The sequence below is a fragment of the Herpailurus yagouaroundi genome, unplaced genomic scaffold (genome assembly GCF_014898765.1).
Source record: "Herpailurus yagouaroundi ecotype Mexico unplaced genomic scaffold, PumYag 216, whole genome shotgun sequence".
NCBI classification, from domain to species: Eukaryota; Metazoa; Chordata; class Mammalia; order Carnivora; family Felidae; genus Herpailurus; species Herpailurus yagouaroundi.
Genome location: NW_024412447.1, coordinates 8,411,546 through 8,427,657, shown reverse-complemented (window position 1 = coordinate 8,427,657; position 16,112 = coordinate 8,411,546). Strand labels below are relative to the sequence as shown.

Sequence of the window (16,112 nt, the reverse complement as noted above, 5' to 3'; positions counted from 1 at the left end):
AAAGAAAAGAAAAGAAAAGAAAAGAAAAGAAAAGAAAAGAAAAGAAAAGAAAAGAAAAAGAAAAAAGAAAAGAACAGCGTGGCTCCCTAAGAGGGGAGTTTATTGAACAAGTAAGTTATCAAATCAGCGGAGAAAACAAGCCATGTCAGTATTAGATCATTAAATCAGCATTCTGGCAAAAAACAATATTTCCAAACGTTCTGATGACAGCTGGATCAAACCCGCCAATACTTGACAGTAATAAATACAGTTCTTTGGGAAGAGAACTAGGGAGTGACCTTACAGTTCCACTGAAATATGCCAAATAAGGGAAGCTCGGAGCTGCAGGAAATGGAAAAGACCAGCTAATATTTGGCAAGCTTCCTTTATGATCAACAAATTAAAATGTTAAGGAAGCAATTTGTTGAGAAAAGATATTTTTAAAAGGAGCTGAATCATGCAGGTTCAGCCCCGGATATGGTCAATTGGTAATTTTAAATCATTTTGTAAAAGTTAACGTTTTCAGCCCCCAGCAATCACATTGAAGACATCACCGAGTTAATCATAGACCCGCCTCCCTCCCAGCTCAGGTGGAGGCAGGGCCACCCGGTCTCCAGCGGCTGGGGCTTGGCTTACCCCCGGTGCACAGTGACTGCAAAGTCAGCTGCCATTGGAGGCGCTTTGACGAGAGGAAGAGAAACAGGAATGCAGCCCGAGTCCAGCTTTAGGTTCCCAAAGACACCGGATGCCAATCCATCTTCAATCATTAGCCATCTGACCCACTTTGGATCTAGAAAGCCTAGGGTTACTGGATTTCTTCAAGGGGAGAAAGAAAAAAAAAAAAAAAAAAAAAAGGAGCAGTGTACTGGTTTCCACGATCCAGGAATAAATAGCAAGGCGTTCTTGGGATTAAAAAGCCGTTCCCATACTAGGGGCCAAGGTGTACCTTCGTTAAGCAGCCACGGTTCACATGGTGGGGGGAGTGGGGGAGGGAGGGGACAGACTTTATAAATAGTGGCTCATGTGACGGATAAGTCAATGAAGAAGAAAAAGTCCAGGGAGGGGCCGGGAGGGGGTGCTCTCTTATGGGGGAAGGAACACCAGACCTGCGTCCTGAAGGAAGTAAAACCAACTGAAGCAAACCCAAGTCAGCCTCTGAGATGGAACCCCTGCCACCACTACCCCAAAAACAGAAACTGAAATGCTTCTGGCGACACTTCTGTCCATTTGCTTGGTAACAAGCTGCTTCAGCTTTGTCGTAACCTTGAGGAATCTAGATAACGGCATTTTTTTTTTCTTAAATTCAAGCTCCCTGGTAATGAGTCCTGCTCCTGGGTGTAACAACTGAGACACAGTGTCCAGTGTTCAAAATACTCTGTTCTGGCCCAAGCACTGCACTGAGTGGAGGGCCTGGGCTGTGCACTCCGGGCATTTGCTTAAAATGCTGGCCTGGGGCCACAGACGCCTGACCTGACCCCTGAAGGGCCGCACTATCTGGAACGGCCCTGAGTGGCCGACAAGACCACGCCCAGGCAAAGGCTGGCTCCAAGGAAGGGGGCACTCGGCTCCCGTAAGAACCACCAGCACCAGGTGCCCACCACGAGGGACGAGCCTGACTGGAGAAAACATGTAGAGGGGCAAATTCACTGCTGTCCACACGGTTCACTCCAAGTCGACTGAGCTGGAGGATCCAGAATTTCCCAGGACTTAGTTCTACCAGCTGGCCAAAGGCATTTTACTAGTCCCCACCCAGAATGGAGAAGAGAACTCCCTTCTGTGTTGAAGTTCATTAACAGCTGCCCTCGAGCAAGGGAAGATCGCCTCTGCCACCTTCGGGGTCAGACTAGGAACCCCCACTGCTCCACCGAGACAGAGGTCAGGTCAACAGGTCCTGCAAGGACATTTCGTGACTTTAGTCCCGTTCCCATAGTCTCCGTGCAAAGCTGGCTAGGGGTCCCGCTGGATACACGACATCCAGGCCACCATGCTCCACGTGGAGAAAGGGGACAGGGGCACTCGACCCACCCAAAACACCTGCAGACGCCCACGGAGCCGAGAGGGCCTCCAGGTGCTCACCCGCCCCGGACATTCAGACAACTCGCTCCCGGACTCGGAATCCTCACTTGCTAAGCCAGCCCGGTGAAGCGGGTCTCCGAAAAGCACCCGGAACTACAGCTAAGGGGGGAAAAATCCCCGCGAAAAACCCCCCAGAACACCTCCTTGCAATTATGCAAAGCCATGGGAAGGATGAAGTCATCCTGAGCCAAGTCGAGGTAAGGGGGCGACAGCCCTGTTGGGGCAGAAGTGGGGGGGAGAGGGACAGACAAGCCCTGTCCACCCCTCACACATTTCAGAGAAGACGGTCCCTCGGCTTAAAGGAGCCGGCGTATTAATCCTCACTGGCTAAATGCCATCTTCTCGCTTCACCTGACTCCAACCTCACTCTGCTTTATTTAATTCAAAACAGCTGATTTCAGAGGTGTTCATCCTCATTTTTCATTCTAGTCCACATCTTTCCAAAAGCTGACTATTAAGAGCGGTGAAAGGCCTTTCTGTGTTGAAAACATCTTTTATGTGTTGAAAGTGGATGAAAGCCATGCATTTTGACTCCTGGAAAATAAAAAAAAATAAATAAAAAAAAATTTTTTTTTTAAAAGCACTTCTTTTTATTTCTACGGATATTTCAAAAATGACATTTACTGAATGCTATGCCTATAATATGCGAGGCACTGCGGGAGGCGCGGGAGGCGCGGGAGCGTCAGAGCCCCTGCACAGCCCCTGCGCTGCTGAAGGCCTACAAGAGGCGCCAAACGAGGACCCAGGCGACCGACACTGGGTGCAATGCGAGCAGAAACCCGGGGCAGGCCCGGGGGGCCCGGGGGCTTTAGAGGAGGGCAGATTCTGCCTGCTGGAGGGGATCGGGAGGGCTCCGGTCAAACAGAAACAGGAACTGGAGCTGGGCAGGGCTTGAGAGGCTGGGGGAGAAGGACGGGAGAGGGTGCTCCTGGGAGAAGACAGAGGCATGACCGAGGAGGGCCGGTTCAAAGGCCCAGGGGCCTGGTACAGCCGGCACGTGTGGGAGTCGAGGAGGTGGAGGTCAAGGAGGATGAGGCCTGAGGAGGGATCCTTGAGTTAATTTGGCTTCAGGAAAGCAGTTTCGGTTTGACACTGAAGGGCCCAGAAAGAACGAACAGGAAAGCTCGTAAGCTTCTTCTCCCGGGGGGTCCGGAGGAGGCTTTTCCTCAAGGGGCCGAGCAACAGTGGCTACGGCAGCGTGACCGGCTGCCCCCCAGTCGTGGAAACTGGAGAAACGGTTGAACTTCATCTAACTGGGGCAACTTTTGAAGTCACTAACCACAAGGAGGAAGCATTCCCTTCGGGCCTGCAGGAAACAGATTGCATTGCTGCGTCTGTCCCGGCTCGGAGAGGCCCAGCCTTCTCAAGGCTTTCCTAAGACCCGTCTGCTCGGGCCATCCTTCTGTGAAGCCCGCCTCCTTCCCACATCCACGAGCCTTCTTGACGGGCCCATTTTTGGAGCCTTCAATTAGAGAATGGGAAACAGCGGCCTGGGTAAACAATTAAGGTCAGGGAGGAGAATGGATGGACACACAACTCTAATGAGGTAAACAAATTGCAACCGTGGAATAACATTCTGGTCATTACGTATCGTGACAACTTAAAGCTTACTTGCACGCTTCCTGCTGACCCAAGCTGTTTCTCACACGGCGGTGGGGGGAGAACACGGAGAAGGCGCCAGACTCAGTGTTGGAACTTAAATTATAAAATCCCTGCGGAAACACTGAGGACTCTCCCACTGTGCCACCTGCAGGCGCCCTAAGCCTCGTGAGTTCGAGCCCCACGCTGGGCATAGAGGTTACTTAAATAAAATAAACTTTAAAAAAAGGTGGGGGGGAAGGAGAGAAAACGGAGAGGGAGGATTGTATCGCTATCCAAAGTGAGTCTGTTTTTAGTCCTTTTGAGCATGTGTGCGTGTGAATAAAAACGGGTGGGAGCACGTTGCTGCGAATGAGGTGCCATTTCTTGGTCCAGCAAGGGTGTAGGGTTAATAATAGCTCCTGTTTACAGAGCGGCTCCCTGCCGGCACCTCACATCTACCCCCTCGTTTTGTTTTTGTAACCACCCAGCCAAGAAGGTCTCGCCTCATACAGGTGAGGGAGGTGAGGGTGTGCGGCCAGGCAACCAGTAACCAATGCAGGCAGGACTGGAAGCCGCGCGCGGGCCCCGCCCCCCAGCACAGCCAAGGCCCCTACGGTAAGGAGACGGCTGTTCTCGGCCGTTCCTGAAGCAGCTCCGAAGACAATCCCAGCATGTGCTTCCCATGTGTCACTCACTGGCAGCCTGGCTGGGAGCAGCTCCCAAAAGATCGCTGTGAAAGACAAAACTGGTGTTTCCTACAAAACCGGTGTCCTCGTAGAAAGCCTCAGCCCGTCCATAAATTCGGGCCTCTTGAAAACGTGTGAGTTCCAGGTTAATGTGGCAGACCAACACATGCGTCATCTCTGCACCCTCGGCAGCAGTAAGGTCTGAACTCACAGGACACAGAGAGAGGGGAGGGAGCAAAAGGGAAGCCCCCGAACGTGAGGGGCTGGAAGGTGGCTGGACCAGCCACACCGCAGCCTCAAGAGAGCAGAGGAAGCTTACGGCCTGACCTCAAGATGGGACCCAATATGCAGTAAGGTCATCTGTTCCACAGAACTTGGACAGGGAGCGGCAGGGGCTTGGCAAGGTGGGGGCGCAAGGTGGGCAAAATGCCATTCAGAGGCGCAGGCAGACCCCCTCCCCCACCTCAAGCAGCCTGGGACCTCCCCCCACCTCACCCCCATCAGCAGAAGACTGAAACTGCTCTCCGCCACACGCAGGGGGACTGAGTGAACATCCCAGGCCCTTCCCCGGCCTGGGCACTGGAAAACCGGCAATCAGCTGTCTCGCCCCCAACCTCCCCTCCCTGCAGGGAAACCAAGGGCCTCTTGCTAAAGAAACTGTCAGCTCAAAAGAAAAGAGCCACAGACACTGACACATCAGGGACTCCCCCCCAAAAAACACCTGACTGATCTCTTACAGGGAAGGCCACCACCTGTCAACTGTCCCCAACCCTGCACCCCCCCCCCCACTCTATATAAGCATGCTGATGCCTTGCTCTTAAGTATGGACAGATGACAGAAATGTCACCAGGCATTTGACGAAACCTCTAACTGGGACCAAGACAAAGAGAAAAAAAAAAAAAAAGAAAAGAGACGAATCAACAGGAGAAGGGATAAATAAAATTGGTCCAGTCACACAACTGGGTACCAACATCAGAGAAAATAGAGACCACGTTTCCTGCAACATCACAGATGAATCTCCGTGACACTATAGTCAAAAAAGTAAGTGCCAGCAGTCGGCATGCCAAATGATACCATTTTTACAGAGCTCAAAACCAAGCAAGAGTAAATACCACAGCATATACACATTTGCGATAAACGACATTATTTTAAGGCTATGACATAATAGATACAGAACTGAGGACAGGGGTCGCCTGTCTGGATAAGGAGGCAGAGAAACAGGAGGGAGTCTCCGGTGGATGCAAATTATTGGGGATGTTCTTGGGTTCAAGAGGAGGGGAGAGACGTTTGCGGATTTTAGTTACTACCCTTTGTGACCAAAATGTGTTCCATCCAATTGTTTACAGATATTAAATAAGACGGCTTTTAAAAAGTAAAAAAATGAAGAGAAGTCAACGAAGACAAGAGAACTTTTGAAAGAAACCGTGGTGAATGCAGCCGGTGAGATCAAAAAGGACCCTTCGGGTAGGAACAAGAGTAGGGCGTAAGAATGTAACATTCAGAGAACAAGAAAGAAAACTCAGAAGTTACAACCACGACAGATAAAAGTACAGGAAGATTGGACGGTTGAACAGTTCTCCCAGATACATCAAAAAAGACAAAGACATGAAAAATGGAAGGGGAGAAAAATGGCCAGATTCGGCCACGAGGCCCAGCGCCTGCATAACGAGTTCTGGAGGACAGAGAACGAGACCCACCCCGAGGAGAACCGTCACGATCCCGGAGAACAGGAGGCGAAGATCAGGGCTCTAAACGGTGTCACAGAGAAACGGCAAAGGATGGGAAACGAGACTGTCCTTGACCAGCGGAGCCACGTCTTTGACTTGCGAGGGTGGAATTCTAGAATTCTATGCTCGGCAACCATCTTTATCAGGAAGCTACTGGAGGAGATTCCCCAAATGAGAGAAAGACAAAATCGCAGAATTCAGGAGACAGGGATCCAAAGCAGGAGGGGGAAAGGGTAGCCCAAGATGATGGGGAAGGGGACCAGGAGGAAAGTGGGGGGCCCTGTGCCAGGCAGCAGCCCGTCCCAGCAGAAGGACAAGGGACCAGGAGGGGGCTCCCAAAGAAAAGATGAACCCCTACCTACCTGATGTTTTAAGAGATACGTGTTGCTGGAAAAGAGTTTGGGGGTAAATTAGACCTTGTACACAGAAACTCCTATTTCCATAGTCGTAGCTATCCAAATGCCCAATAGTTGAAAATCGGGTGAGCAGAGAAACAGGGCCACTCTGCAGGGGCCCCATGGTGAGGCCTCCACTGCACCTGCCGGTCCCAGTCCCACGGCACCCCACCAGCAAGCAATGCCCACGCTGAAACCTGGGGACCAGGTGCAGAAGCCAGCTGCATAGACAGAGAACAGTTCCAGGGTGCAGGTGCTGACGGTGGGGAGAGGTGGGCAGGGGGCCGGGGCTGGTCCTGTTCTCATACTGATAGAATCGGGGTAAAAACTGAAAATAAAGTGCTTTGAGAGAAAGAAAGCCTGCAAAAACAATGACTACCGTTAGGCCGTTTTTATTTTAAAATGAAATACATTCAAAAGGACGGACAACCTTCTTTTTTTTTCTTTTTCTGGTTCCTTCAACAACTCCACACTGTGATAACCATAAGGATCACATGGAAGAGTGTTTATTCTGCCTTCACAACTGTTTTTCCTCCCAAGCTTCTCATCCCTTACCCTTTCCTTTTTTTTTTTGTCTTTTTTTTTTTTTATTTTACTTATTTTTAGGTAGAGTCTATGCCAGTGTGGGGCTCAAACTCACAACCCAAAAGATCACGGGCTGCACACTCCTCCAACTGAGCCAGTCAGGTGCCCTCCCTGACCATTTTCTTAAAAAATTTTTAAGTGTTTATTTATCTATTTTGAGAGAGAGAGACAGAGTGAGCAAGGGAGGGGCAGAGAGACAGGGAGGGAGAGAATCCCAAGTTGGCTCCGCACCGTGAGCACAAAGCCCGATGTGGGGCTCGAACTCAGGAACCGTGAGAGCATGACCTGAGCTGAAACCAAGAGTCGGACGCTTCACGGACTGAGCCGCCCAGGCGCCCCCCTCCCCCCCCCACACCCTGACCATTTTCTCAAGGCAGAACCTAGGAGCTCTGCTCCAACCTGGGCTGGAAATGTCAGGTGGAGGGGGCTCCCAGCCTCCCACTTCCCCAGAGGCTGCCGGGAGCTGCTGGGACCGAAAGCCCAGGAGGCCCTTCCTGTAGCCCCGGGCCCAGCCGGGCACCCGGGAGCACCTATGTCTCAGGGGAGCCTCGAGCCCCTGCCAGGCACGGAATTCTTTTTCCTTATCATCCAAGATTTCTCCCCAGTAAACTTTCTGACTTTGCTCCTGAAATCCCTAGGGGCTGCTGCATGTTCTGTAAAACGATTTCACCATTTCCTCCAAATTTTGTCTTCCTCTTACATACCTAAAAGTCAGACCCAAGTGCGCTTTATAGGAACTGCCTACATTCAAAATCCAGGCAACAGTGCCAGTCCGTTAGAGATTACATGATCCAGGAGGGAGGGAACGCTAATATTAGCCACTCTGCCCCTCTCCCATCCCCCCACGGCGGCTCCCCTTCAGAAAAGGACAGGGCTGACTACATAACAGCCCAGATCTGCCGCCAAGGAAGAAACACCTACTTGGAAACAGCCTTCCAGATCCTGGCCAAGAAAACAAAACTCAGAGCCTGACACGTAAGTCACATGGCAAGCTGCTGGGTCCTGCTGGTCGCTGTCAGCAACCACCGGAGACAAAAAAAAAAAAAAACCCAAAAGATGCCTTGCGCGTTGCTCTACACGCGCTCTCTTTTCTATCTGCTGTGCATTCGAGAAGCTGCTAGGATGGCTTGTTCTCATCCTTCGAGGTAGGCACATTCCCCAGGCACACAGCCTCGCTGTACCGACACGGTCCCTTCTGAACAAAACTGGGCCCCCGGAGAGGCCCAGCAGGCCAAGGAAACAGGAGGAGAAAATTCAATCACTAGTCCCAACCGACACCGGAGAATCCTTTGGCCATCTGGATCTGAAAGGACTTCCACTTTCAAAGTCCTCCTCTCCGTAGGAAGTTTGCCACCAAATATTAAAAGCCCAAGGTGCCAAGCACTGCATGACTCACGTTTTTCGTTTGCCCGCTGAACGTCTGACGTGCAAGCTACTCACGCCCAGGAGCAGGCTTTTGCCTTAAAAATGCAATTATTCAAACTGAATTGGGTCTAATGTGGAAGCAGATATTTTTAATCTTCTAAGGCAGAACAGTCTTTGGGGAAAAAAGCGTAAAAGAAAAATACCAACGCCACAACCTCAGTACGTACCCAGTGAGCCAGACGGCCCAGGCATCCCTGCCGCCCTGACGACGGGACATCTCGGTCTGGGTTACTACCACTATTATTCTTTTCAGAGAGGGCGGTCTCTTCTGGTGAGCTGCCTCCCCCATAACACCTTCCTTGACTTTTTCAGGCTAAACCAACCAAGGATCGTGGATCAGGCACCGTCCTAAGCGGAGTCTTAACAAAACCCTTACGAAGCGCGAGTAGTCTTACTATCACCCTTGTACAGACAGAGGAAGCAGGTTAAGGGCCCAAGGTCACACGGCTCACAAATGGAAGAGCAAAGGTTCCAAGTCAGAAGGGTCGGCCGCCCAGGCCAGCGTGCCCTCAGCCGGCAGGGCAGGCAGCTGACGGCTTCTGGGCGCATCCAAAGGCAGGCCACCCAGACAACCCCACGTTCTCACACCGAGAGCCACCATTTCCAGATGACGGTACATCATGGGCCCGGCACAATGAGCGGAAGAAAGGCGCCCCAAAGTTCAACTTCCAAGTGAGTGTCTTCGGTCTCGGCCCCGACATTGGCTACAGCGCAGGAGAAAATACGCCTCCTCCACAGGGATGGTCGGCACAGGGCTCTAACCAGAACCTAACTTAATCACTTAGTGGCTCGGGCTAAGCATAATGAAGGTTAGTGCCGAAATCCGTCCCGCATCCGTACGTTCCTCAACAGTCTGCATGCAGAAAGTGCCCCCGCACGACACAGCCCGGGGCCTGCAATTCTTTTGTCTTTCTGGTCTTCTGCTCCCAAGTGGACAGCCAGTCCTACCTCGAGGACGTCCCTTGCCTTCTTCCGATTTGTTGTTTTAATGTGTTAGGACCTTGAGAAGCAGATGAACGATACTATTAGAAGCGTGTGTACAAGAGGAGCTGGGTGGAAGCGAGGCTTGGGAGGGGGCAAGAGAGGCGCCCTTGGAGAGCCATCCCCTGGCAGCTCAGCCCCCTGACTGCTACCTGTGTTCTGGAAAGCTCATCGGAGCAGATAAGGGAAGCGTCATTCTCTTAAAATATGAATTAAATAAAACCAACCCTCCCTTTTAAGGATCTAGCCCAGTGCTTCTCAAATTCTAATGCGTCTATGAATCACCTGGGGAATCTCATAAAAATGCAGATTCTGACTCAGGAGGTCTGGCTGGGGCCTGACATTCTGCACTTCTAACAAGCTCCCAGGGGATGCCCAAACGGGTTTGTGGACCTCTTTGAGTAGCGAGGGTCTACGTTAGAACAGCGCTGTCCGGCAGAAACGTAATAGACCCATTTTAACTGTTCTCGCAGTTAGCCCCAGGTCTAGCTAGCTGGCCTCCTCCATGCTGTCCACCAGAATTCCTGGGTGTTAGCTGGGAAGTGATCAGAATTTTAGCTGTGCATGAATTTTAGTTGGATGTTCAACCACTGTCAATTCATAATCAGTCCATACTGTACCCTATTCCTATCATGAGAAACTTTTAAAAGGTACCAATACCCACCCCAAACTAGCAGAATCAGAATCCCTGAGGGTGGCCCATGCCCAGGGGGATCTGCGGCCCAGGACATCAGAGGCAGGTAGCCCCAGGAAAACAGGTGTGGCTGGAGAGAAGACCCCAAGGTTGCCTAAGGGGCCTCAGTGCACCCCCTCAAGCCCTCTAACCATCAACCTCAGTGACTGACAAGCTGTGGCCTAACTCTCCCTCCTCAGGGGCAAGGGATCAGCTAATACCCTGGGGCCCAGGCCGAGGGGATCAGGGGTCACCAGGAAAAACAGTCTGAAGGAGAGGAAACACTAGACAAAAGAAATCAACCAGCCCAGCAACCTGCACAGATGAAGCAGAGTTCATGGATCCGAACTGAAACAGATGCAGCCAAAATGAGCAGAGAGGACAGAGACGGGCTGGTGTTAACAGGACAGAGACACTGACTTTAGAAACGGAGAGGAAAAAATAAATACGGGAGTGGGTCTTAATCGTTTCAGGAATAATCTGGATTCTGAATTTCAGGAAAAGAAAATAGATGGCATAATTATAAAATCCAGCAGAGGGGAAAAAAAAAAATCAACCCAATCAAACATTGCAAGGAAAGATACCCTCCCGAAAATAATGGTAAAAAGAAAACATAAAATAATACTCCAGAAGTGCTAATATAATCACAATTACCCTAAATGTATGCCAGTTAAATTCACTAATCAAAGACAGACTCTCAACCTGGGTTTAAAAAACAAGATCCGGGGTGCCTGGGTGGCTCAGTAGGTTAAGTGTCCGACTTCAGCTCAGGTCACGATCTTGGAGTTTGTGGATTCAAGCCCCGCATCAGGCTCTGTGCTGACAGCTCAGAGCCTGGAGCCTGCTTTGGATTCTGTGTCTCCCTCTATCTCTGCTCCTCCCCAACTCATGCTCTGTCTGTCTCTCTCTCTCTCTCTCTCTCTCTCTCTCAAAAATAAATAAACATTAAAAAAATAAATTAATTAAAAAACAAGATCCCACATCGTATATCTAAAATAAAACACATTGAAAGCAAAAGGATCTGGAAAGACTGAAAATCTGGACAGAAGAGAAAAAAGCTTTATCGGGCACACAGAAACTAAAAACAAAAGAATAAACAAAATTACTGTAGCATCAACACAAATAGAATGTAAGGTGAAAAAAACATCATAAAAGAGGAAGAAAGAGGCTGCACAGACACCAGGAAAAGAAACTGTTAATCAGGAAGATGTAAAGACCGTGCTCGTATGTGCATCTAACAATATAGCCTTAACATTCTATAATAAAACAGCTGTCAAAACTATGGGAAGAAAATTAGCAGAGGCGTAGAAGAATTAAGTACCACAGATAAGCTCAAAATAATACATGGAAAATTCTATCCTCAAACAAAAAACACATTACTTTTGAGCACATATGGAACATTCCAAGTGCAAATGCCATAGGGTCTCTTAAATATCTATTCCAAAGAAATCGGCATTCACGTGAACTATGCTCTCTGGCCATATGCAATCAAAACAGACATCAACAGAATAAAAAGTTTTTGTTTTGTTTTGTTCTTTGACAGAGAGAGCTCGTGAGCACGCATACGAGCAGGGGAGAGGGGCAGAGAGAGTGACAGAAACTCAAGCTGGCTCCACGTTTAGTGAGGAGTCAGACACGGGGTTCGATCCCACGACCCGGGGATGACGACCCGAGCCAAAATCAAGAGGGGGACACTCAACGGACTGAGCCAACCAGGCACCCCCAAGAAGTTTTTGTTTGTTTGTTTTTTGTTTTTTGTTTTTTTAATGTCAAAAATCCAGGGGCCCTGGCTGGCTCAGTTGGTAGAGCACGTGACTCCTAATCTCAAGGTTGTGAGTTCAAGCTCCACGTTGGGCGTGGAGCCCACGATCAATCAATAAAATAAATGTCAAAAATCTAGGAAAGACATTCAATTAACTAACCCTTGGGTTACAGGGGGAAATTACAAAACGAATACAAAATTACGAAGTGAATAAAAATGAAAGCACTAACTGTCCGTTTATGGAGCAGTGCTAAGGCAATTTTCAGAAGAAATATTACGGCTTTCAATACACTCATCAGAAAACGACAAAGAATTTAAACTATTAAAAGCTGAACTTTCAAAAAAAGACGTTTGCAAAAAAGAGTGCCCTCTAAGAGGAGTGAAATAAAGGAGAAAAATCAGTGACGCAAAAGAAAAAAAAAAGGACAAAGAGGACAAGAAGGGCAAAAGGCAGGTTTCGTTTAAGAGCTCGTAAGACAAACCAAACTCTACAGGAGACCGAAAAGAAGTCACAGAGACGTTCAGAAATACAGAATCTAGAAAGAAAACGCGAAGCAGCTAGCACTAAAACAACAGATTTACACAAATCACGAAAATATTATGAACACTCATACAAGAATAAGTGTTAAAACCACGATGAAATGGACATACTTCTAGAAAGTTAGAAAATGCCCAGATGGGTCTACAAAAGGAAGAGTCAGACTAATAAAGAGAGTGAGACGGTAAACGCCTGCTCGCCACACTCAGTCTCAGGACCCACGGCGGGACAGGGGGAGCGCGATCACACTGAAGCTACAGGCGTTCCTCATCTCATAGAAATGATCCCAAAACAAGTTTAACCTATTTTACACGAGACCCGTAGAGTTTCAATTCCAACTAGATAAGGGTAAGAAAAGTATAGGCCGATTTGATTGGGAAACACAGATGTCAAAACTATGCATCAAACCCAACCATATTTTAAAATTCAAGACACGGTTGGCCCCACAATGCACTGCATGATCTGGCCTCAAAGCATCCATCACTGTAATGCAATTTATCACACGCATGGACTAAGGGATCAAAGTCGCATGGCCATGAATAGATTTTAAGAAAAAGTATCTGCTAAAGGTCAACACCTAATTATTATTTAAAAAAAAAAAAAAAAAACAACTCTCAGAAAAGGAAGGGAAAGGGAATCAAGGTAATTGCTTAATCTGTTTCAGGCGTCTACCAAAAATTCCCTTGAGACCAGGAAAGAGCAGGCCACCATCACTAAACCACTATGCAACGGAGTCCTTGAGTTTCTGGCCAACAAAACAAGCCACTCTGGTTCAAGGAGTGGAAGGAAAGGGGTAAACAAAAGAGTCACTTTTTTTGCATATGATATTATCCCCAGGGAAAGGTAACAGAGTCAAGGTAATCAGTAAAACTAGAAAGAGACTCAGCAAGCCTGCCAGTTTCAAAATCGGCAAACAAAACCAGTTGTTTTTCTTCCATACCACAATCAACAATCAGAAGAGAAAAAAAAAAATGTTTTTAAATAAGACACTGGTCACAACATCACAAAAACTGTAAAGGACTAGAAATTAAATAAAGATTTCACAAAACCTTTTTGGAGGAGGAAGACCTAAATAAATGGAGAAGTATCTTTGTTCAAGGATGGGACAACTTAAAAGGTCTTCATTTCCCCCTGCCCCCAAATTAACCTGTAGATTTCATCCAAATGCAATAGAGACTCCAGCAGAACTTGAGGGGGAACCAGACAGGTACGTGCACCAAAGAACAATAGACCTTGAGTCGCCAACGTGCTTTGAAAAAGAGCCAAAGAGGATAAATTCACGTGACCAGAAATTGAAACGCATATAAAGCCACCGTAAAATGGGGTGGTGCCAGTGCAAGAAGAAACAAATAAGGGGCAGAACAAAAGAATGACCCCAGAAGCATCCCCACATGTGTATGAGGCCCTGACGTACAAGAGACGCAGCTCCCAAAATCACAGGGTAGGAGACAAAACAACTGTTCAGCAATGTTGGAAAACCTGGCTACCTATCTGTACAAAAACCATTTCCAACCTAAAGATCTAAACGAGGAAGACCAATGTTTGACAGTTATGTGACATAGCCATCAAAATACAAGTCTCTTTGGGGCGCCTGGGTGGCGCAGTCGGTTGAGCGTCCGACTTCAGCCAGGTCACGATCTCGCGGTCCGTGGGTTCGAGCCCCGCGTCGGGCTCTGGGCTGATGGCTCAGAGCCTGGAGCCTGCTTCCGATTCTGTGTCTCCCTCTCTCTCTGCCCCTCCCCCTTTCATGCTCTGTCTCTCTCTGTCCCAAAAATAAATAAACGTTGAAAAAAAAAATTAAAAAAAAAAATAAAATAAAATAAACTTTAAAAGAGAAAAAAAAGACAGGGGGCCCCTTGGGTGGCTCGGTCGATTGGGCACCCAACTTCAGCTCAGGTGACGATCTCACTGTTTGTGGGTTTGAGCCCATAGTTCAGAGCCTGCAGCCTGCTTCGTTTGGATTCTGTGTCTCCCTCTCTCTCTGCCCCTCCCTGGCTTGTGCTCTGTCTCCCTCTCAAAAATGAAAACCAACCAAAAATGAATTAGAAAAGAATTCATTTTTAAAGAAGCATTAAAAAAAAAAAAAAGTACATGATAATCTTTGTGATTCCGAATGGGGAAAGATGTTCTCAAGAGGGAAATCACACACCAAACATGAGGGGGAAAATCGGATAGATTGGAGTTCATCAAAATTAAGTTTTTTTACATATCGAAGGACACTACAGACAAATCAACAAAAGAGACTGGGAAAGATTATTTGCAACAGCAAAAACCAACAAAGGATTAGCATGCAAAACATACAAAGAACTCTTACAAATCAACAACAAAAAAAAGTAAATCATTAAAACAAAACAAAACAAAAACAAAAAAAACAAAATACTATATGACCAGACAATTTACAGAAGGGTAAATCTGAAAATCTTAGAAGTATAAAAGAGGTAGGTAACAAGTATGAACCTTACCGGTGATTAGAGAAGAATCACACAACGCTGAAGTACCACTTTAAAACCATCAGAATGGCAAAAAGTCTCCAGGAAGTGCTGACACGAACGTGGAGAGAGCAGTGGTGCCTCTGCTCTGGGAAGCAATCTGGCAGCACTTAGTGAAATTAACAGCCCTTTTCACTCTGGACTCAGCAACCCACTCCTGGACCAGCCATCATGCCCTGTGCGTTAAGGATGCCAGAGGCACTGGGGTATTAGAGACCACAATGTGGAGCCACCCCCACGGAAATGGACCCAGAAGCCGGGCGGTGCTAAGAACTGAACTTATGTCCCCCAAATTCATATGCTGAAGTCCTAGCCCTTGAAGTGATGACATCTGGAGGTGGGTCTTTCGAAGGTCATGAGGGTGGGGTCCCCACGATGGCATTAGCAACCTTGTAAGAGACACCAGAGTGCTCCCTCACTCTCTCTCAGGCCCGTCTGTCGCCTGGAGGATACAGCAGTCTGAAAGCCAGGAAGAGGACGCTCACCAGGAATGCAATCTGCAGGCACCTTGACCTTGGACTTTCAGCCTCCAGAGCTGTGAGAAATAAAATGTGTGTTGTTTAAGCCGCCCAGTCTAGAGTATCTTGTTAGATCAGCCTGAGCGAACCAAGACAAGTGGATTCTTCAGATGGAATCCAATGCAGCTATCATGAAGGACGACCAAACTGTGTAGGGAGGAACATGGTCAGATCTCCAAACCAGTGACGAGTGAAAAGGAGGGAGAAAGATGTACAGCACATCGCCAGACAGGAGTTAAGCTACTTATACCTACAAAGCAGGGCACCCAGTTCACAAGAATACAGCTGTGTAGAGGCACACTAAACACCAGCATAGGGCGGGAGGGCCAGCGTCTAGAAATGGGGGTGGAGCCTAAAGGAAGAAAAACTTACTAAGATGAATCATGTGTGCTGTGAACTGATGAGTGATGAGGGTGAGACACACACACACATACCCCCAGAGGCAGACAGAAAACAGGGGTCTGGATTTTCCTGCCCATCTCGTACAAATCGGTGTTAAAACTCTTACACTTTGACTTAAGGATTTCAATGTTTAACACCATAAAACAATCGGCCGGATGTTCCTAAACTTTGAAAATTACAACGAACTGAGTTGGTGACGGCCCTCCGTGTCAATTCCACACCTATCTGAATCGACAGACCCTCGCAGAACACACACACACACACACACACACACACACACACACACACACACACA

The 16,112-nt window shown here is 48.2% G+C and overlaps 1 protein-coding gene and 1 long non-coding RNA gene across 3 annotated transcripts in view; both read right to left on the bottom strand.

Moving 5' to 3' along the window:
- The window catches only part of CUX1 (cut like homeobox 1), a 371,970-nt gene that overhangs the window by 340,767 nt on the left and 15,091 nt on the right, over positions 1-16,112 (bottom strand). The gene's annotated exons all lie outside the window — the stretch shown is intronic.
- On the bottom strand, positions 87-7,104 carry LOC121017685 (uncharacterized). Its single transcript, XR_005784865.1, has 2 exons — positions 6,020-7,104; positions 87-2,589 (listed from the first exon to the last, which is right to left on the bottom strand). It is a non-coding gene; the product is annotated as an uncharacterized LOC121017685 (long non-coding RNA).